Source organism: Physella acuta, unplaced genomic scaffold, assembly GCF_028476545.2.
Source record: "Physella acuta isolate Inbredline_101_S28 unplaced genomic scaffold, ASM2847654v3 ptg000519l, whole genome shotgun sequence".
NCBI lineage: Eukaryota > Metazoa > Mollusca > Gastropoda > Physidae > Physella > Physella acuta.
Window position 1 is genome coordinate 357,324 of NW_026732038.1, and position 17,677 is coordinate 375,000.

Consider the following 17,677-nt stretch of genomic DNA (forward strand, 5'->3'; position numbering starts at 1 on the left):
TATAGATGTATGTCTTCCGTTATACAGCTTTAATTAGGGGTCGTTAATAAACGAGGTCACATTCCTGGGGGGGGGTCGGACTTAAGTGATGATGTGTGACATGGGGGGAGGGGATGAGAGAGTGTGAAGGTTATTTGGCTTTGTTGAAGGTTTGTTTTGTAGAAGGCAGTTTAAAAATCATCTCTGTACCTGATTTTGAACCACGGTATAAAATATTGTAGAGAACAATGACATAAAATATTGTAGACAGAGAACCACGACATAAAATATTGTAGACAGAGAGATACGACATAAAATATTGTGGACAGAGAACCACGAAATAAAATATTGTAGACAGAGAACCACGACATAAAATATTGTAGACACAGAGAACCACGACATAAAATATTGTAGACACAGAGAACCACGACATAAAATATTGTAGACAGAGAACCACGAAATAAAATATTGTAGACAGAGAACCACGACATAAAATATTGTAGACAGAGATTTCAAGAGAGAAAACTCCGGAGGAGCAGGTTGAGTTGTCATTTAAGGCGTCATTTAAGGCGTCATTTAAGGTGGGGGGGGTGGGAGCAATCAACAATTGCGTGACGTCAGTCAAAGATGAACATCCCTCCCCCCAACGTATCACTTCGAGCCCACTTCAATACAAACCTGGCTATGAAACTGTGTGTGTATTTTTAAAAGGTGAATCAAAGAACTCAGTGTTATATTTGTTAACATTTAAAAGTTTATCACTTTTTAGCTCCGGGAGTAAGGGTGGTGCAGTTTTATGAACCACTTGACCCAGTGATTCAACCACAACAATGTGTGCGTGTGTGTGTGTGAGTGGGTGTGTGTTTCCCTCGTGATTGTTTACTGACCTTGATAAACATGCAAATAGCCTAGATGTAAATATTCATCGGTTGTTTTCCACTAGCCGTGCCTCACTGTTTGAATCAGCTAGTACCGCAGATAATGACACCAGCCATAGTAATACGTCAACATGCTCTAGCTTTTATTGAGGCCGATATCTAATAATAGCATTTTGAATGGGCTAAATTGTTTATAAATAAATGGGATAAATTAGCTATACAAAAAATGTGCTGAATTTTGTTTAGACATCAATAGGCTGAATTATTTTTTCTATTGTGGGCTAAATTATTTATACAATTATGGGTTAAATTATTTAACAAAGTGGCGCCACCTTGTCCCCTATTAGATCTAGCATTTTTAGCATTTTTTTGTTAACCAAAACTAACATACACACTCACAATTTGTCCGTGACCTTTCCCGGGGTCAGGGGTCAGAATGGGAAGAAATATCAACAACAGAGTGGATTGTTCGAACGGTTGTAAAGCAGGGGCGTGGTCTGGGTAAAGATTGGCATATCTGTGCTTATATCGGTGGCTCGACAACAACGACAATGTTATACTGCAGGAAACTATGTTATACTGCAGGAAACTATGTTATACTGCAGGAAACTATGTTATACTGCAGGAAAACACACACACACACACACACATATATATATATATATATATATATATATATATATATATATATATATATATATATATATATATATATATATATATTGGATATAACTGTTTAGACCTAACAAAATATATCATTAAGGTGTAGAATGACAGAGTAGGAGTGGATATAGGGCGTTAAGACTTATTTGAAATGTTGACGATTTCCATCTATCATTTTATAGAGGTCCGGGATAACTTGGTAACTTTCAGGCTAATCGCATGCTCTACTCGGGGGGAAGTGGTAGTGGTATGTGAAGATGGGCATGATTTAATTCCTAGTGGGAGTTCACTCAGAAATTGTGGCGCATCGATCCTCTCTATTTTGGTTCGACATGGATGAACACACACATTACTGAAGGCAATTTTTCGAGTTAGGTAACTTGATTTGATCAGCGCTAGAGGTCTTAGGAGAGGGGGCATCAGCTTACCACACTATACTCATTTTTATGGTCGCTGTTCGTCTGAACTCCTGAATGTGTGTGTGTGTGCCTATGTGTGTGTATATGTGGGTTTTCGTGTATGTGTGTGTTGTGGGTGTGGGTGTCAATACCCTAGTTGTTAAGGTGTCCGTGCCAATTTAGTGCACCAGATGGCGCCCGGCTGAGTTGAGCAATAGCACATGGCTTGATACACACAGACTTCTGTCTCGTGTCTTGTCTGATCAACACAGACTTCTGACTCGTGTCTTGTCTGATCCACACAGACTTCTGACTCGTGTCTTGTCTGATCCACACAGAGACTCGTGTCTTGTCTGATCCACACAGAGACTCGTGTCTTGTCTGATCCACACAGACTTCTGACTCGTGTCTTGTCTGATCCACACAGAGACTCGTGTCTTGTCTGATCCACACAGAGACTCGTGTCTTGTCTGATCCACACAGAGACTCGTGTCTTGTCTGATCCACACAGAGACTCGTGTCTTGTCTGATCCACACAGAGACTCGTGTCTTGTCTGATCCACACAGACTTCTGATTTGTGTCTTGTCTGATCCACACAGACTTTTGACTCGTGTCTTGTCTGATCCACACAGACTTCTGACTCGTGTCTTGTCTGATCCACACAGACTTCTGACTTGTGTCTTGTCTGATCCACACAGACTTCTGACTCGTGTCTTGTCTGATCCACACAGACTTCTGACTCGTGTCTTGTTTTATCCACACAAACTTCTGACTCGTGTCTTGTTTTATCCACACAGACTTCTGACTCGTGTCTTGTCTGATCCACACAGACTTCTGACTCGTGTCTTGTTTTATCCACACAAACTTCTGACTCGTGTCTTGTTTTATCCACACAAACTTCTGACTTGTGTCTTGTCTGACCCACACAGACTTTTGACTAATGTAACATCTGATATATTCACACTCCTAACGTGTGTCTAAAAAGTCTTTTTTTTCCTATGTTTCTGGCGCCATAGCGTTCCGTCTCTTTCTTTAAAAAAAAGATCTAGATTTTTCTATCATCTTCTCCCGTCCTTCTGTTAGATTTTAAACCCCAGGACAACAAGCGGGTGACGTAACAGCACGACCTAGATCTCGTGTCAGCCTGACCCCAGGTGAATGTATCCGTCTGCCTTGTCACCAACGTATGCAGAGAAAAAAAAGAATAACCTCACCCGACTTAAAAGCTCTTTACATTTTCATTAACGAATCTTGTTTGTGCATAAAATGTGTTCCACTTTTAGTGGCAATCATTAGCGGTGATAATTTAAAACTCCACCAACGTCATTGCTGCTGATACGTTTTCAATCAATAAATCTAGCAGGAAAGTTCAAAAGTAGTTGGGTTTTTTAATTTACCTTCGAGTCTATTTTCCTGTTTTGCGTCAATACTTTATGAAAATTTGATATTAATTTTATTCCAATTTAATCGAACATCGTTTTAAATTATTCATTTGGAAAAAAACAGAAATGTAAAAAAAAAAAACATACTCTATCTTTTTTCTTATATTAAAAAACGATTTCATTATTTTAAAAGTTCAGAACAAATCCTACATTGAGTAAAGGGTAGGTGGGGCGAGTGAATGAGAACCACAGACATTATTCCAATTTATCAATCTATGAACAATTGCATTAGTGCTTGTAAACTGTCTTCAAATGTGTTTTTTTCGTTATTTCCAAGCAAACTTTTAAGCTTGTTACGTGGGCGTAAATAGTTCATTCTGAGCATTATAAAAACATCGCATTCATCTAAAAATAGTTTCGCTTTTTTTTTTTCAAATCCATTCGAAGTTGCCTACCTTTATTTTCAATTCACCCCGTTTACAGATCACTCCATTTGAGTGTATTATCAAGGTCAGTATCCAGTTATCGTACACGTACAACAAGTTAATGGAGAGGCCGCCTTCATCTGTTTGGATGTCAAGAACATCTTTGGGGGCGTGTTATGTCAAGAGCTCGACGCAAGATAACCTTGACCTTGCAATTACAAAACTTAACCCCAGACTTGCGGTTTTGTTAGAAACAAAAATGAATGATAATTGTAGCTAAGATGATTGAAAAGTATGAGAGTTTAAAAATATATTAATAAAATAGTTGCTATTAAGCTGTTAATGAATTTTTTAATTAGTTTCATGTTGATGAGATAATGAAATAATGCGTGTCGCAATTAGCTTTAAAAAGTCAACATTACACTGCTCACGTTGTTTATACGGCTGATGAAACTGTTTAGATGGTCAGGGTGGTCAAGATACTGGTGGTACTCAGAATCAACACACACATTGATAACGAGACGCGCTGTTCTTTGACTATAAATATGAAGAAATGCTCTTATCTTAATAGCCGCCATGACGATTTGTATCAACATTTTATGTCGTAATTAGCGCATTTTATCTTTAACAAAATAAACATCGCTACCAATTCAGGGTCGACAACCAGCTTTCCAATCCTTTACAACCTCCCTTTATTGAAGATTATATAAGAATTTATTTCATAGAAAAAAGAAAGAGAAAACAACCGCGTGTCTGTCTTCCTTTTTTAGACTTTGAAGATCAGAGCTATTATATAACATCCTGTGTGTTACTACCCCTGAGAACCATGGGTCTGGACCCACGTGTCCATCTGAACCGGAAGTCTTCAAAACGCATACATGGCGGACATTGACTTTTCGCCTTTCTAGAATTCCCCTGCACTTTGTCACTCTATTTTTTATTTGACGTTGTCCATCCGTTATCTATTCTCGGTCAGACATGTCTTGCCACGTCTAACACTTGCGTTAACAAACGACAGCTCAAATACCACTCGCAAACAGATTGACAAATCGCTTTCAAAACAACAGTGGAACTGTAGAAAAAAAATTTTAAATAGTTTGTGATTTCGAACAATAGATCCCAATTTTTTTTTAAATATAAATTTCTGTATCTTTAATGTCGCGCTTTTAACATTGTTAATGATTGTTTTAGCAGTATACTTAAATATCTGCCATACACAATACCATGTGGTCTGTATGAATTCAAGTAGCAACACAAGGCCATGAAACTAAACAAAGAAACAAAAAACGTGGATGTGAAACAAAGGTGATCAAACGATAAAAACAAAGAAAAATACATTTGAGACTTGTAACTTGATCCTGTCTGTTAATAGAAAGTTTTATAGTGTATTCCCGTGCACTTTTCTGCTGGAAATATCACAAAATAATTTTGCTATATATGTAAGATAGATATAGTATTGTGTACTTTTTACCAGACAGAAAATCTAATAGTTGTTTAAAATGAAAGATGTAATTTAAAAAAACATTCGTTCTAGTCTAAATATGAAAGGAATTTATAAGTTTATAAATATGATTTAATTTTAAAAGAACCGATTTTTTTAAAAAGCATTTCTCAAAAACTTCCCATCCACGCTAATATCAAGATCTCTTCATCAATTCCGGCCACATCAACTTTTCCACTCCACGTCGTCGCGTATAATCAAGCTTATTATCTGTCATTAATCAAGTGGTGTTGTTGTAAAGACAAGATCCACTCGCGTGTACTCACAATCTCCAGCACTCGCCACAAATCACCAGTCAACGGCTATTTTTAACAACATTTATCTGGCCACTTAAGATGTGAAGAGCCATCGGAGTTCCGGATTTCGTTCAAACCTTTAATGCACTTGACTCTATTATTTTTTATTTGCACTAAATTTAACAATGGAAACCAGGCTATGGCCATTCTAATTTATAGCGATACTTAAGGATTAGGTCCCCTTTACTTTCTACAAAAAGATTAAAGAGATAGGTGTATGGCAAACGTAAGGACTACTTCTATTCTTATCGGCAACTTTCATAGGTGTGTTGATCACTGCGGGACTGCGGTCCGACCACCTATAGTCCAAACACCTGTGTTCAAAGCTTCGTGAACCGATAAAAAACTTAGTGGTCTTCTAAAAAAAATGGTCAACTGTACAGTGCCCAAATGTCCACTCAACTCTGTAGAGAGTTTATATGTCAAGCCAACTTTGTGGAAAGCCCGTATGTCCAACCAACTGTGTAGAACGTACATATTTCCACCCAACTCTGTAGAAAACCCATCCACCCGATTCTGACGCACCGAAGTCGTATAAAATGGTGTCTTCTGGACTAATAACTTTTATTTCAAAAACGTGCTTAGGCCTTATTGCCGAGAGGCATTTCTCCCGGTACTATAACTACACGTGCACTGAACAACGTCAGACTGTAATTAAGCTGTTGTTGTGGGATTTCAAGAGCTTCATCACCCTGACAAAACTGTCCATCTTAATTTGTGTCAGGCCAGATCAATCAGTTCAACAACCGAGACAAGATGGGCGCCAACATGGTTGCCTGCTCTGTTTGTTTGTTTGTTTTGTTTTTGTAGTTTTTTAATTGATATTTTGTTGTTGCAATTGCAAAATATAACGATTAAGTAGGCCTTTATATATATATATATATATATATATATATATATATATATATATATATATATATATATATATATATATATATATATATATATATATATATATTTATTTATTTATTTATATATATATATATATATATATATATATATATATATATATATATATATATATATATATATATATATATATATATATATATATATATATTTATATATATTTATATATATATATTTATATATATATATATTGTGTACACGATATTCGCACCTCCCGGTATTAACGGTGAATTGGTGAACAATATCATGTACAGCGACCATCTTTTGTTGTGTTGGGTTTTTTTTTTCAGAATTATGAAACATTGAATCAATGTCAATACCCGTAGTTCACGTGCACTGGTGGAAACTTCCTGTCACTTGTAAGATTTTGGCGGCGAATCCCAGACGGGCTCATCCGCGTTCTTGATTATTCTTGGTCTATTTCTATGTTTCTTATCTCTTCTCTATATCGGAAAATGGGAGAAAATGGAATAGACATATTTATTCATAAAGCCTCTCATTATTTCGGCCTAACCTGGTTTGCTTCAAACCTCATTCTAACAGATACCCTAAATACGTGTGTGTGTATTTATTTATTTATTCATTCATTTACTTTTTTATACATTTGTATATATATATATATATATTGTATATATATATATATATATATATATATATATATATATATATATATATATATATATATATAATAAGAACATTTTCTGCATATTGTCCTTCAGTCATTCCAATATGCACCGTTGATGACTTCTAGTCTATGTAACAGACAGTTCTAGTATTCTAATGTCTTGACCAGCGCCATGTTTGCAGGCGATGCCTTACTCTCACTAATTGGCCTCGTTATTCTCTTGGACTCTTCTATTTTTAAACCATTCCATGCCGTGTAGGACAGCGCCTGGGATGTGCGACTGACCTTCAGATGTCTGCGACAGATAGGTCTGTTAAGATTTAGCTGGAGGCTCTAGGCTTTTCGAAAAACATGATATTTATTCCAGAAAGTTCCCAAAACTCAGCAGAATTATTTTTAAGGTAGTTTTACTCTAGTTGCTATAGCGGTATTAATCGAAAATGTTAATGTTACTAATGGAATAAGTCCATTTAAACTCTTACCAAAACTTACATTTCTTGTTCTTATTATTATTTTTGCTGTCATTACTATTGTTGTTGTTATTATTATTATATTTTAGTAGTAGAAGTAATCGTGGCAGCAGTAGTAGTAATAGTAATAATAATAGTAGTAGTAACTGCAGCAGCAGTAGTAATAGTAGTAGTAGTTGCTGTGGTTGTTTTTGTTGTGGTTGTTGTTGTTGTTGTTGCAGTAGTAGTAGTAATAATAACAATAATAATAATAATTGTTGTTGTTGTTATTGTTGTTGCAGTATTAATAATAAGTGTTGTTGTTGTGGTTGTTTTAGGTTGGTAGCAGAGTCTAGTTGTAGTAGTTGTAGCAGCAGCACTCTACCCTCATTAGTAAACATTAAGGGCGAGGCTTCCTTTGATTCCTTACTTGACTGACTGACTCATGCCTCAGCTCGGGCTGACTATGGTACATCTTGTAACATCCCTCGAGCAGTCTAAGTCTAGTGGAAAGTCCCTGAGTCCATCCAGCTCTGATGGGTACCTAACTCATGTTAAGGAAAGTAAAGGCGGCGTAGTACTGACACAGCATGAACTTTACTTCATCTGCCCAATGGATGGCTAGGTCTAAAGAAGAATATAATTTTTTACTTTACCATAAAACAGAGAAGTCCACTTGATACCCGGGGGTAGGGTGGGGGAGAGGTGAGAGCTATTGATTTTGATACTCAGCATAGGCGTACGTAGATAAAATAGTGCCGTCCATTTACACTGGTACTTCCGGCTACTCTGGCCTCGGTCTATGCTCATAGTATTATACAGTTAAAATGTTCTTCATATTTGAAACATTCCTCGCTCACCATTTATTATTATTATTAAGGATTCTATGGGTATTTGTTACTGCGCTATTTTCTCATGCTGTAGTACTGAAATAATCTATAAGTAAGAACTTATAATTCAAATTCTCAAAATATAACTCGCCGAAAAATCGCACTAGATAAATGTACTCTGTCAGGACCTCAGGACTAAAAAAAAAATATCAGAACCCTAAAAAATATAAAATTTCAGAACATTTTTTTTTCAATAAATTAATGTTTTCTAGTGTCGAAAAACTCGCTAAGAGTAAAATAACTTACAATTAGTGCTCTTTAACCAAGTATTTGGATCAGATTTTAGTCTACTTCTCCTTTCGATGAGATAAACATGAATCAATCAACCGACATTTCAAGGCGACACCTTTTGTTAATGTCATCAACAACCAACACGGCCTTACGGTTTCCCTGAGTGACGTCACAGTGGGTTCTTTTTGCTAGTGTTATCCTCCCACAAACAAAAGGAGAGTTATCCCCCCATAGACCGGTCACATGACGGGACACCGTTACTAAATCTGGCTTACGGCTACTGTTGTTTGTTGTTTTTTTTTAAACTCTCTTAAAACTAGATTCCTGTAATGCTTCAATATTACATTATTCTTTATAAAATATAATATTTTTTTAAAACATTAGCTATTTCTCTTTGAAAAATTATAATTCATTGTTTATAACTATATATGAGTGTTCAAAGATAACGTTTTTGTCCCTAAATATTGTCTAAATATAGCCCATATTGAAGTTGTATCACTTTCACTTGAACGGTAACAGTGTTTTTTCCAGGTCTACCGCCACCTCCCCATCCATCCCCCACCCCTAAGAAAATGGAATTTACATAGAAAATACTTTTAACCGTGTCCGCCCTCCCCCCCCCCCCCCCCCGAAAAGTCTAAAAGTCTGGAAGAAACACTGAACGATAACAACGAGAAGCCATGTGTCATTGAGCATTACATAGAGACAGGCGCTAGGAAAGTGAGTTGGTTCGTTTACTGCCGCTGGTAACATGAATATTTTTATATTTAGAAATAATGTTTAATATTAACTACTTTAGTAATGGTTTAACTATAGAGCTGAAGCTTTTGGGGACAACCCGTGCCTCGAGCTAGCATCATATAAAGGCACATATTTTAATGCTTTTAGCGATAAAAGTTCCGTTGATATTTTTTAATGTACCTATTTTGGTCCGTTCTGGTGCTAAACTATTAATGCAGAACTTAAAAATCTATAGAGCATGCTTATAAAAAAAATTGTTTTTATAAAAACGGTTTTAGTTGATCGTCATCAAATTCACTTTGGCTACATACAATACAATGTGACACAACCTTTTCAACTCATCAGCTTTGGTGAAGTTTCGAGTCAAGTTCCCACAATTCTATTTTTACAGACGTAAAATTGGCGCCAACATGTTTACCCAGTCCCGCAAACATCCCCCTATAGCTATCGTCGCGTCTATCGATCCCAAGATGCCTCACTTTCGCGGTCATTTTGCATGGCATCTATTTATAAACAAACCTGGCCAGTAAAAGGATTCTTGTTGACAATGTAAGAAAAAAAATGTTTCTAAAATTAAACACACCAAACTTTTGTTCTACATTACGCCTTCTCCTGTAACAAAAAAGTATTCAGAGTATTTTTGTCCTATTTGCCTCCAAGAAATTGCGTTTTCAGACATAAAGCTCTTAGTTGCTTAAATATGTTGCGTGTTGTCTGGTGTGTTGGATGTTTCGTGAGGTGTGTTGTATGCTTGGGGTGGAGCACGGTGTGATATGTGGAATGATTTATGTTTTGTTGTGATTTACTCGCCGTGAATATGAAATGCATGTTTCAATCAGGTTTAACTTAATTCGCCAGTTCAGATATTCTCTCTCCTTATTTCAGTAAACTAATTCCTCAATTACAAAGCAATTAGTTGTTTTGTTATACTAAAATGTATACATTTCAACCAAAATGGTTTAAAGTATTGTTCTAAATAAAGGACACTTTCCTAGAGAGAAAAAATGTTTAAGAACTTATAGTAAATAAAATCTGATTTGATGGCCTGATAGCGATTAATACTATTAGCGTGTTCCTTAGTCTATAGTGGTCACGATTGGTCACCATGCCAGAAATCCTGACTTTTTCACAATAACAACTATTTTATTTCTAGTCTTAAAATAAAGAGAGTTTTACGTGGATGACTACATCTATTCTTATTGTAACGACGATGTTCACAACTATGCGGCATATTTATATTCGAACCTTCTTCAGATACCTTCAGATTGCATTTATTAGTGAATAGAAAGAGGCGGCGGTAATTAGCTTAAACTGGGTTATCCAATTAAAATCTATAAATAGATTCTAGATGTATGAGTTAGAAAAAGCTGTGCATCTTCGCGTATTGACATCTGCGTCTGTCCTCTAGTTGTAGCAGGTATTTTTAATGTGCTGTGCAAAAGGCTATTCGTTGTGAACAATATTTAATAAAGTTTTTGAACAATATTGAAAAAAGTTCATCAACAATATTGAATAAAGTTCATGGACAATATTGAATAAAGTTTCTGAACAATATTGAATAAAGTTCATGGACAATATTGAATAAAGTTTTTGAACAATATTGAATAAAGTCATTTGACAATTTTAAATGAAGTCATGTGACAATATTGGATGAAGTCCTTTGACAGTTTTCAATAAAGTTCTTGAACAATGTTTAATAAAGTCCTCGAAATAAGTTAGCCTAATATTCCCAAGCGGAATTCAAGTTTAAATGATATTTTTCTATACGTTCTCCTTGCTTAATAAGTGCTGAAAAAAAATTAAATATTGTTTCCCTTCAAACTTGTTAGCAAATGTTTTTATGTGGGTTGTTGTTTTTGCTTTTTGTTGTTTTTGATCACTGTAAAACTTTGATCCCTGTTTGAAGTGCCGTAATTTTCAAAAGTAAGCTTTGATGGGAAAAAAAATAGTAGTATGTGTGATGTAAAGGAAACAAGAGGTTTAAATACCCTTCTCTCTAGTAAAAACAAATTTTCTTTCATTTAGCGCTTCTTTCAATAAACTAAAAAAGCCAAAACCATATAACAAACTTTGCAGTTGCAATTTTAATTTAAAAAAAAAAAAATAACTTAAAAAAAACATCCAATAAAAATTTTAATGCGCGTATTATTCGGAATCCTGTCCCGGATTTTCACATGTTTATTTGGTTTTAAATGCGCCGAAAACTTCGAGTTATTGTTCGAATGCTTTGGATTTCGTAAGTAATTTTCTCCCCATAATTTGCAGAAAATTAGTTCTACTAATTAACCCTTTATGATAAAGAAGTAAAACGTTTTTCGTTTTATGCAAAATAATTTTATTTTGCTATTTTTAACTTTTTATTTTTAATTATTTTAAATAACATCGAAATTGTCTAGTTTTTTTAAAGATTAAAAAATGCTTTAATTTTGCTTTTCAAGTCTTTTAATTAAAATAATTTTCTGGGATAATATTTTTTGTCATCAGTATTCGTTCCTTAAAATGGCTCATTAACTTTCAACGCAACTGTGTTTTTATAGCTATATATGCCTACAACCTCATTGACATAAGGATAATTAAATCCACACGTATCGCTTCCATTGACGTCATGGTTACAGCCACATATCGCTAACATTGACGTCATGATTAGAGTCACACTTCGCCACCGTTGACGTCATGATTATACTTGATTATAGCCCCATGTCGACACATATTTAACACATTTTCAGCCTTGTGTAAACTAATATTTCAAAAACTTTCTAATTAAACCTGTCTTGGTATTTTTCTAAAGTTTAAAAAAAAAAACCAACACAAATTGGAAATACCCGGTTTATCTAATAACAAGAAACCCCACAGTGCGATCTTTAACTGCGGAGGAGAAAAATGACCGTTTTTGTTTATAGTTTTAATTATAGCTGTTGCCACATTGGAAATCCATTATTTCCTTCATTGACCTTGCGCGCATGCGATGTTTATTTTAAGCTTAAATTTTAAACTAACATGCGGCATAATGATAGTTTGCTCTGTTCAGAGTTGAAAGATTTATTATTCTATTTTGTGATATACAAACTTTTGGCCGAATGGGAAAGTGACAGATTTAAGGGTTTAAATACGCCGTTATTCAATAAATAATTTAATATTAACTGAATCAGTTTAGATTTCTGCTCTGTTTCGTGTATTTGTAACTATTTTCCATTTTATACCGTCTCTACTATTCAAATTGCAAAGGTCCTAACAGGACTGCGCTCAGTTTTTAAAGCCATCGGTGTGCCAGATAATATTCGACGACGAAAGGTTCTTTTTACTCACTCACCCTTATCTTTTAGGCATCTCTTGGTGGCTGGCACTGCCACCCCCCCCCCCCCACTACACGCCCATCTTCCTACCAGACAAAAATTTAAAAATATGTAATTGACATATATATATATATATATATATATATATATATATATATATATATATATATACATAAACCAGTGTGCCCCCCCCCCCCCCGCCGTCGGAATTGTCAAGGTCCCACCACACCCCCGGAGAAAAACGTGTCTTCAGTCTGTCCCCAACAAGCGATGCTGGTGAATGCAACTACGTCAAAGACGAATCGGCTGACCCCACAGTTAACGCGTAGATTCGTGATAGGAAACAAAAAACTATTTGAGTGTATTTTCCGTTATCACGCCGGTTGTGGGGGGGGGGTACTTTTTCAATGCCCAGCGGCTTTTATTTCCCCCAACCTGTGCCGTCTACTAATTAACGCTAGGGGACGCCCTACAGAACGCGAGTTCTTCCGGTTTGTGCTTTGCTCAACTACCCCCCCCCCACCCCCAACCATACCCTGTTTGAATCAGTTATTTAATTCAAATAGTGATGGTCGAATCGAAACAGTATAAATGGTATGGAATTTTTTTTTAAATATTATTTCCAAATGTATGTAGGTCTACTCTTTTGCTGTTATAAAGATATTTTAACACAAAAAACGCGTGCATGTTTTTAAAGTCTGTAATTAATTACAATTTATCACATCTAGATCTTAACGAGCGCAGCCTGCCTGTCTTATGGTTTTCACGTGGCTTGTGTTTTATAATCTCAGGTAAATCCAATAGCTTAATAGGGAGGTTTACCGCATACAACTGTCAAACTATATATCTGGGGTTTATTTCATTTCCTTTTGATTCGTTCGCGTGTTTTGAGAAACTTTAGAACAAACGAAGGGGGAAAAATGTTGTAATAATCTGCCCCTGTCAGTCACTAGCAACAAGAGCCCTAACAACGAAACGTCTCGAATTATACACCTCCGCATGTCCACCTACGCACAAACATTTCATTCCAGACATGCGTTCTACGTCGCCCAACCTTACAGAAACCCAACAAAAAAACACATTACTTTGTGTACATTAGGCAATTGCCCATTACATTCCACATTGTTCCTCTGTTAGTTTTTCTTTCCTTTATTCATCTCTTAGTTATTTTTAAAGATACTTGATTTACAAAAAGCTTTTAGGAAATTATTATGATGATTATAAAATTGAACATTTATGAAAATCATTTCAAGAGAGCAGAGGATTAATGCGAGCGTGGATTATTGCCAGCGTGGATTAATACGCCGGAGTCTTCAACTATGGCTCAACTTGGATCTCCATACAATGCGAGCGCTCATCATTTTGATACGTTGCTAATCTTCTTATGAATAGGATTATAAATTACAATACTATATGGGTCAGCTGTTCGAGCGAGGATTTTTAGTAAAAAAAAAAAAGAAAATACACATCTGTAAATATTTTAGAATGTTTTCATAGTTTTAAAAAACAAATTATTGTTTTAAGTAAACCTGCTGGTTGTCGATGCTGTGGGTTTTTTTATTTAAAATAATACAAGTTACTTTTCCAACAGTTTAAAAAAAAGTTACAATATAAACTCAAAGTTCAGTTGCAACTAAATAAACTCAGGTTAATAGATACGAAAGTCTAACTATCAGATTGTTTTTTTTTCTCTCATCGCGTCAGTGTACCACAATCAGGATGCACCCCCTCCCCTCCCACCTATTGTTTAGCTCTCAGCAATTACAAGCACAAAGAAACTGCACCGGACGCATTAGTTACGTGTGGATCGTTTGCCTGCGGCTCTTTCGGTGGTTGATTAAATATACATCGGTAAATAAAAAAACAGACACGGAGCTGTTCGGCGAAACTATTCAACTTTTCGCTCTCCACAGAATTGCAAACCGTAAACATGTATGTAATCGTAGACAGCTTTAAAAAAAATGCAATTTGGGTAAGGTTCTGTAGTGTGGGCTTTGGGTAGGACTGCACAAAATCCTGCTTATTTTCTTAAAGAATTTTGTCAATCTACAATGAAGTGAAAATCCATTTTTAAATATTTACATTTTTAATATTGAATCTGTAATATTTGAATCAGCAATGTTAAGACAAGGAGGACATTGAGACACTTGAAACTGACCATTTTCTTAATGAACTTTAGACAACCCAGCTGTAATGTTTTATCATTATGGACATGCTACAGTTTTACAAAAGATCTCATGCATAACCATTTCAACCAAGTTATCATTTTAGTGTAGGCTACTTTTCTATATAAATCATTAAACAAAGAGTAACTTCAAATACATGTACTGTGAATATAGACCTTTCTAGGTTTACTCACAGAATGAATTAGCTGATTAAGCTCACCGTAATTTACACAGCACAAGCTCTCACTGCACACGCTTCTGCAGACTTTTCCTACCCTTGCGATATATATATATATATATATATATATATATATATATATATATATATATATATATATGTATATATATATATATATATGTATATATATATATATATATATATATATATATATATATATATATATATATATATATATATTATATTACCAATCATAAATTTTAAATTTACGACCTAGTGTATTGAGGTTTAGTCGATCAATGATTGTAAGAATTAAACACGTGCTTTGTTTTCCTTGGAATGAATCAACCCGTTAAACCCGGAAGTGACGTCGGCACTGCATTCTGTGACCAATTAAAACTGCTTTAATTAAGCTATTACCGCTAATTTCTCCAGTTGCGCTTGCTAGGAAACAGTAGCGTGATTTTCCACATATTAACCACTAATTACTTCCCATGAAAAGCCACGTCGAACGAGTCAGACATTTAACAAGGTCGCAAGAACCCACTGATCCTGACTCGGTCAAGCTCGGCAAACAAATGCAACACAAAAATATACAACGTTGTCCTGATTACAATCGGCCATGGGGAGAAATAAATCCAATTATTTCGTGTCTATAGAATTCAAGTTTTTAATCCCTTCGCGAAATCTTTTCGATTAACCTCATGTTTAAAATCCATTAAACTATTTGAGTTCGTTAACTCCAGGTTTTCCATTAGCCTAGGTACATCTTCTGGCTTTTCTGAACGATAAAAATGTGTAGTACATCTAAGCTTTTATAGACCGACATCAAAGAACAAAAAGAAAAGAATTTAGTAAATGTATCTTATGTTAACGTACAAGATGGGTCGACAGCATTGACTATAGAAATTAAGTAGCCGCCGGTGTGATGGTGTGTTTGCTTCAGACAGGCTCGTCATTTGTTTCTGTCTCTGTTTTTCCCACGTTTTCTTTAACTTGCTTTCGCGTCTGTTTGTTTGTTTGTTTGTTCGTCTTTCCATCAAATTTTGCGATCGAAATTTCGGGCACTTCCCAATTAGCTAGCGCGCTGAAATTTTCAGGTAAGCTTTGTTTCCGATGACAATACAATATTCAATTATTATTATTACTAAATTGATCCATGGAAAAATTGTATTGATCATTTTAGACTCCTGTTGATTTGTACAAAAAAGGGACATAACCTAGTAATTGTAATTTGATTAAAAAAAAGGTTCGGTACTTTCCCTCTTCTGCTACTTTTTAGTTCAATCAGAAAACGTGGGGTTTTTTTTTTAATTTTTAATGATAATTCTTTACATTGATTAATAAAAGAGAAGCTAGAGGAGTTGTTGTTCTTACTAACATGCTGCATATTTTCTTATCATGACTTGTGCGGGTAACGCTGACGAAGTTATAAGTCTGATAAATACTTCTTGAAGATCGTGTAATACGTCTTTTTGTCATTGGCAAACTGGTTTCATTCAAAAAGAAAAACTTTCTAAATCCACCAAAGTTTGAGATGATCCAGATTTAGCCTAGAACTATGGGAAGGCTTCGTGTATCCAGGACAGGTTAGCAGATTACCCGTCCATCCCAGCACACGTTCTAATAATGAAGAACCCCCCCCCCCCCCCTTGCCGGCCCACAAACCCACATCCATACAACCCGGAAGTGTGAGAAGACACTCCACCCCCACCCACAACCTCGACACAGTGGTGAGTATAGACATTAGATCTTACCAGTGGGAAGATCTCATTAGTCCGGAAATGTAAAATGACCCGTTTCTCTCTCCACCCCCTCCCCCACCCCCACCACTCCACCATCAAATCCAGTAGAATAAAAAAAACGTCCATCTGTATTAAAATATGTTTTGTCTTCTCCTACGACCCACACAAACACGATATTTCCGGCGATGCATAAGACTCCATGCTTTTATAAATATTTCTGTTCAATTATATCATAACTTAGTTATCTGAGATAAAAAGAACAAGAAGTTATTATAAAATAATTAAATATCATGTGTTTTGAAAATCATGATGTAAATATAAATATTTTAGTTGGCATTGAAGTCTTAAAGTTAAAAATGAAATAAAACTCATAATGCCATGTGCACATTTACTCACCATTTTATAAGCCGTTCGAGAAATAGACACGAGGAAATGCAGTTTTTATCTCTTAGCTGACATTATTATTCATTTTTTTTTAATTAGTAATAGTACACTAATGAATGCAAAGGAAAACCAAGACAAAATTTTCATGCCAAATTTTTTCAACAACATTCAAATAAAATATAATAAATTGAATGTTCATTATGATTACATCAATAAAATATTGACTTATCATTGTTCCTGATTATCATAACATCCTATTTTACTCTGGCTTCGGTCATGGTGTGTTGTTATAATTACGTAATAGTTACTGGATAATGTCTTTTGGACTTGAGCCAGGTGTTTATCAGAAATCTGTTAGCAAACCACCTGCTAAGTGGTACGACATTGATGACCAGAGCTGCGTATGTGCCCGAAATTGTTTATATGCGAGCAATCAGTAGCTGAGACACTTGAAAAGGTTGTCTGTCCAGCGTTACATACATCTTCTCTGGTGCCAATCAGTGGCGTAGGCAGGGGGGTAAGGGGGGGGGGGGGGTCATAACCC

The 17,677-nt window shown here is 35.4% G+C and overlaps 1 protein-coding gene across 1 annotated transcript in view; it reads left to right on the forward strand.

Moving 5' to 3' along the window:
• LOC131945042 (uncharacterized) overlaps positions 1-17,677 on the forward strand; it is a 42,901-nt gene that overhangs the window by 13,414 nt on the left and 11,810 nt on the right. The window lies entirely within an intron of this gene.